This window comes from Bombina bombina, chromosome 4 (assembly GCF_027579735.1).
Source record: "Bombina bombina isolate aBomBom1 chromosome 4, aBomBom1.pri, whole genome shotgun sequence".
Lineage (NCBI taxonomy): Eukaryota > Metazoa > Chordata > Amphibia > Anura > Bombinatoridae > Bombina > Bombina bombina.
In genome coordinates, this window is record NC_069502.1 from 771,041,425 (window position 1) to 771,048,476 (window position 7,052).

Consider the following 7,052-nt stretch of genomic DNA (forward strand, 5'->3'; position numbering starts at 1 on the left):
AAAAGAGCGGAATGCCCTTTTAAGGGCAATGCCCATACAAATACCCTTTTCAGGGCAATGGGTAGCTTAGGTTTTTTTTAGAGTTAGGTTTTTTATTTTGGGGGGTTGGTTGGGTGGTGGGTTTAACTGTTGGGGGAGTCTTTGTATTATTTTTTTTTTCAGGTAAAAGAGCTGATTTCTTTAGGGCAATGCCCTACAAAAGGCCCTTTTAATGGCTATTGGTAGTTTATTGTAGGCTAAGTTTCTTTTTTATTTTTTGGGGGGGGGTATTTTTATAGGGCTATTAGATTAGGTGTAATTGTTTTTATTTTGGATAATTTATTTTATTATTATTAATAATTTAGTGTTTTTTATTTTTTGTAATTTAGTATTTTTATTTGTTGTAATTGTAGATTTAATTTTTGTTTAGTAGTGTTAGGTTTTTTTAAAGTGTAATTTAGTTTATTTAATTTGTAGTTATTTTAATTTTAGTATAATAGTAATGTTAGTTTAATATATAGTTTGAACTTAGTTTTTTTAAATTTCTCAGGTAAGTTTTTATTTATTTATTTTAAGATAGAGATATTGTAATTTTAATATAAAGTTAGGGGGTTGTTAGGTTTAGGGGTTAATAGTTTAATTTTTTTTTTGCGATGTGAGGGCTGTCGGTTTAGGGGTTAATATGTTTATTTAGTGGCGGTGATGTGGGAGGCCAGAGATTTAGGGGTTAATAACTTTATTTAGTGGTGGCGATGTCGGGGAGTGGCGGAATAGGGGTTAATAACTTTATTATAGTGTGGGCGATGTTGGGGTGCGTGGGAATAGGGGTTAATAACTTTATTATAGTGGCGGCGATGTTGGGGAGCTGCGTAATAGGGGTTAATAACTTTATTTAGGTGGTGGCGATGTCGGGAGCGGCAGATTAGGGGTTATTAAGTTTAATTTAGTGTTTGCGATGCGAGAGGGCCTCAGTTATGGGTTTATAGGTAGTTTATGGGTGTTAGTGTACTTTGTAACACTTTAGTTATGAGTTTTGTGTAACAGTTTTGTTGCGCAAAACTCATAACTACTGGTCTCAGATTGTGGAATGGATCGTGTCGGTATAGACTGTAACGCAAGCATTTTAGCCTCACCGCACAACTTGTAATGGCAGCACTATGGAAATCCCACGCATTTTTTTGAGTGCGAGACTGACGTTGCGTTACAGGCTAAAATGCTTGCGGTATACGTATACGAACAAGACTCGTAATGGCTGCGTTCCGGTTTTTATGCTGAAATGGCCATTTTTTCAGTGTTAAAAACGGAATGCAAAACTTGTAATATAGGTGTATGTTTTTTACCTGTTTTCATCTACTTAACGGCAAAGGGCTCTAATGCACTTATATATGTCTATTTATGTATACATATATATTTATGTGTTTAAATGTGTATATGTCTGTAAATACATATATACACATATAAATACATAAACACATATGTACACATATATAGACACATGTATACATACATATCCATCTTTAAACATGTATATGTATGTATCTCTGTGTTAAAGTCCTTTGCCTGCCTTTTGTTTTTTGAACCCTTATAACTATTCTGTGTAATTTTTTTTGGAATATTTTTTTATTAGACAGTGTTATTATGAGTGTAATTGTACTTTGTGGTGTATTTTTAATGTTTTGTGCAACTTTTTTATTTTCACAAAACAGTTAACCACAGCTCTGAGATTACAGTAATAATTCTAGCGTAATTTGTAATACGAGTGGTAAAGCTGATTAGCGCAAACCCTCGCGATATACCCCTTATCGCTCAGGCAGAAATGGTTTCTGTGTCACTTTAGCAAATTAGGATAATAATTTATATATTTCTGTGTATCTTGTATTTGTTCTATTATAAATAAAAAAATTAAAAACTGGCGTGACAACTTCAGAAAGTGGGAGGGACAGGGGAGTTCCCTCGACTGAACTGGTTAATTCCCAGGGTATGTCTGAAGCTCTTTCAAAAGACTCACTGAATTATCTTGCCAGCCTTATGAAGGAGAAGCATGCTCAAAATTCACAATACACTTATTTAACTGGCTGAAAAGTAACATATACTAAACTAGTGGCAAATACAAGTTAAATTGTAGTGAATACATTTCAGTTAATTTTTATTTGTTGCAAACTGAGACATTGAGGCCCATTTATCAAGCTCCATATGGAACTTGTGCGCCCGTGTTTCTGGCGAGTCTTCAGACTCGCCAGAAACAGCAGTTATGAAGCAGCGGTTTAAAGACCGCTGCTCCATAACCCTGTCCGCCTGCTCTAAACAGGCGGACAGGAATCACCACAATTCAACCCGATAGAGTACGATCGGGTTGATTGACACCCCCTGCTGTAAGTCTGCAGGGGGCGGCTTTGCACTAGCAACTCTTGTGAGCTGCTGGTGCAATGCTGAATATGTAGAGCGTATTGCTCTCTGCATTCAGCGATGTCTGTCGGACCTGATCCGCACTGTCGGATCAGGTTCGACAGACATTTGATAAATAGGCCTCTTTATATCAGCCCCATGTGTTCTCTTTTTAACTTCTCTCTCCCCTGTGAAATTATGTATCCTAGAGAGCCTCATTACTAGGGATGGGCGAATGTTTCTAAAAATTTGAAATTTAAAACGAATTTTGATACGTTCATTCAAATCGAATTTCAAATATTTATATAACATTCTAACATTCTATTTTCAAATTTTTGTTTTCAAATTTTTCAATAACATTCAAAAATATATGTTCGAATTATAGAATGTTTAGCTATGTATTTTATATCACATTAAATTTCGAAATATAAAATTCGAATTTGAATGTGACATTTGAATTCGAAATAGTATTTCTTGTCTACAATTGTGTTTTATAATTGTAATATTCAAATTTGAATGCTACATTTGAATTCAAATGTCATATTCAAATTCAAAATAATATTTCTAGTCTAATACTCGCCTAGATTTAGAGTTCTGCACCCAAAGGGGTGCGTTAGCTACGCATGCTTTTTTCTGGCCGCACCTTTTAATTACCGCTGGTATTGAGAGTTCACTGAATGGCTGCGTTAGGCTCCAAAAAAGGAGCGTATAGCATATTTACCGCAACTTCAACTCTCGATACCAGCGGTGCTTACGGACGCGGCCAGCTTCAAAAACGTGCTCGTGCACGATTCCCCCATAGAAAACAATGGGGCTGTTTGAGCTGAAAAAAAACCTAACACCTGCAAAAAAGCCGCGTTCAGCTCCTAACGCAGCCGCATTGTTTTCCATGTGGAAACACTTCCTACGTCTGCACCTAACACTCTAACATGTACCCCGAGTCTAAACACCCCTAACCTTACACTTATTAACCCCTAATCTGCCGCCCCCGCTATCGCTGACCCCTGCATATTATTTTTAACCCCTAATCTGCCGCTCCGTACACCCCCGCCACCTACATTATCCCTATGTACCCCTAATCTGCTGCCCTAACATCGCGGAACCACTATATTATATTTATTAACCCCTAATCTGCCGCCCCCAACGTCGCCTCCACCTAACTACACTTATTAACCCCTAATCTGCCGACCGGACCTGAGCGCTACTATAATAAAGTTATTAACCCCTAATCCGCCTCACTCCCGCCTCAATAACCCTATAATAAATAGTATTAACCCCTAATCTGCCCTCCCTAACATTGCCGACACCTAACTTCAAGTATTAACCCCTAATCTGCCGACAGGAGCTCACCGCTACTTAATTAATTTAATTTATTAATTAATAAATTTATTAACCCCTAAAGCTAAGTCTAACTTTAACCCTAACACCCTCCTAAATTAAATATAATTTAAATCTAACAAAATAAATTAACTCTTATTAAATAAATTATTCCTATTTAAAGCTAAATACTTACCTGTAAAATAAACCCTAATATAGCTACAATATAAATTATAATTATATTATAGCTATTTTAGGATTTATATTTATTTTACAGGTAACTTTGTATTTATTTTAACCAGGTACAATAGCTATTAAATAGTTAAGAACTATTTAATAGCTAAAATAGTTAAAATAATTACAAAATTACCTGTAAAATAAATCCTAACCTAAGTTACAATTAAACCTAACACTACACTATCAATAAATAAATTAAATAAAATACCTACAATTACCTACAATTAAACCTAACACTACACTATCAAAGATCACTATCCAAGATGGCGTCCCTTGAATTCCGATTGGCTGATAGGATTCTATCAGCCAATCGGAATTAAGGTAGGAAAATTCTGATTGGCTGATGGAATCAGCCAATCAGAATCAAGTTCAATCTGATTGGCTGATCCGATCAGTCAATCAGATTGAGCTCGCATTCTATTGGCTGTTCCGATCAGCCAATAGAATGCAAGCTCAATCTGATTGGCTGATCGGATCAGCCAATCGGATTGAACTTGATTCTGATTGGCTGATTCCATCAGCCAATCAGAATTTTCCTACCTTAATTCTGATTGGCTGATAGAATCCTATCAGCCAATCGGAATTCGAGGGACGCCATCTTGGATGACGTCCCTTAAAGGAACCGTCATTCTTCAGTTGGACGTCGTCGGAAGAAGATTGATCCGCGCTGGAGGTCTTCACGATGGAGCCGTTCCTCATCGGATGAAGATAGAAGATGACGCTTGGATCAAGATGGTTGCCGGTCTGGATCGCCTCTTCTTCACGGATAGGATAAAGACTTTGGAGCCTCTTCTGGACCTCTTCAGCCGCAGGATTATGGATCGCCAGCCCCCGCTTGGGTTGGATGAAGATTTTGGAGCCAGGACCGATCGGTGATACCCGGTGAGGTGAAGATAAGGTAGGAAGATCTTCAGGGGCTTAGTGTTAGGTTTATTTAAGGGGGGTTTGGGTTAGATTAGGGGTATGTGGGTGGTGGGTTGTAATGTTGGGGGAGGGTATTGTATGTGTTTTTTTACAGGCAAAAGAGCTGAATTTCTTGGGGCATGCCCCGCAAAGGGCCCTGTTCAGGGCTGGTAAAGTAAAAGAGCTTTGAACTTTTTAAATTTAGAATAGGGTAGGGCATTTTTTTATTTTGGGGGGTTTCCGACTTTCTGCCTGCCTGCTACGCATATCACGTGGTTGACACCTAGTGGGTCACAGATCATCTTAACCTATTGGTGCAGCTCACCGGGAACTGAAACTATTCCCATTGGCTTTGGTGGCACATTGGCTCCTGACTGTACGTGTAGTCTCCTCAATCGGCTTGTGACTGCACGTGTAGTGAGTGGGACAGCTGTGTATTTGCAGCACGGGCAGTAGTCAGTCAGACTCGCAGAGCTCTGAGGGTGGCAGCTTAAATGCTGAGCTGAAGTCAGAAGTCAAAGTGTTGTTTTTTTTTCTTTCAGCTAGCTCCCAGTAGTGCATTGCTGCTCCTGCTCTTGATATATGGATAGGAAGTGGAAGCTTAAAAATGCTTGATGATAAAATGCGAGTGTCTTTAGCTAATATTCCACCAGATATTCAGAAACTGTGTTCATCCCATTAAAATAGTAAGTAGCTATTGGTGTTATTAAACTTTTTTTTTTAATTCTTGCACATACATACTGTTATTTGTAAATACATTTAGTTATTATATATTTTATGTATGTGTCCGTATCTCTTAAAACAAGTTAGTTTAACCTCCTGTTTGCTAGTACAACTGAATTACTGTGTCGCAAAATGATGTAGATCTAAAAAGTGTGTCACCAACATGAAAAGTTTGGAAAACTCTGGTGTAGTGTTAGGTTTAATTGTAGATAATTGTAGGTATTTTATTTAATTTATTTATTGATAGTGTAGTGTTAGGTTTAATTGTAACTTAGGTTAGGATTTATTTTACAGGTAATTTTGTAATTATTTTAACTATTTTAGCTATTAAATAGTTCTTAACTATTTAATAGCTATTGTACCTGGTTAAAATAAATACAAAGTTACCTGTAAAATAAATATAAATCCTAAAATAGCTATAATATAATTATAATTTATATTGTAGCTATATTAGGGTTTATTTTACAGGTAAGTATTTAGCTTTAAATAGGAATAATTTATTTAATAAGAGTTAATTTATTTCGTTAGATTTAAATTATATTTAATTAGGGGGGTGTTAGGGTTAGGGTTAGACTTAGCTTTAGGGATTAATCCATTTATTACAGTAGCGGCAAGATTCGGTCGGCAGATTAGGGGTTAATAATTTAAGTTAGGTGTCGGCGATGTTAGGGAGGGCAGATTAGGGGTTAATACTATTTATTATAGGGTTATTGAGGCGGGAGTGAGGCGGATTAGGGGTTAATAACTTTATTATAGTAGCAGTGCGGTCCGCTCGGCAGATTAGGGGTTAATAAGTGTAGGCAGGTGGAGGCGACGTTGAGGGGGCAGATTAGGGGTTAATAAATATAATATAGGGGTCGGCGGTGTTAGGGGCAGCAGATTAGGGGTACATAAGGATAACGTAGGTAGCGGCGCTTTGCGGTCGGCAGATTAGGGGTTAATTATTGTAGGTAGCTGGCGGCAACGTTGAGGGGGGCAGGTTAGGGGTTAATAAATATAATATAGGGGTCGGCGGTGTTAGGGGCAGCAGATTAGGGGTACATAAGTATAACGTAAATGGCGGTCGGCAGATTAGGGGTTAAAAAAATGTAATAGAGTGGCGGCGATGTGGGGGGACCTCGGTTTAGGGGTGTATAGGTAGTTTATGGGTGTTAGTGTACTGTAGAGCACAGTAGTTAAGAGCTTTATAAACCTGCGTTAGCCCAGAAAGCTCTTAACTACTGACTTTTTTCTGCGGATGGAGTTTTGTTGTTAGATTTCTAACGCTCACTTCAGCCACGACTCTAAATACCGGAGTTAGAAAGATCCCATTGAAAAGATAGGATACACAATTGACGTAAGGGGATCTGCGGTATGGAAAAGTCGCGGCTGGAAAGTGAGCGTTAGACCCTTTCCTGACTGACTCCAAATACCGGCGGTAGCCTAAAACCAGCGTTAGGAGCCTCTAACGCTGGCTTTCACGGCTACCGCCAAACTCTAAATCTAGGCCACTGTGTTTTATAAATGTA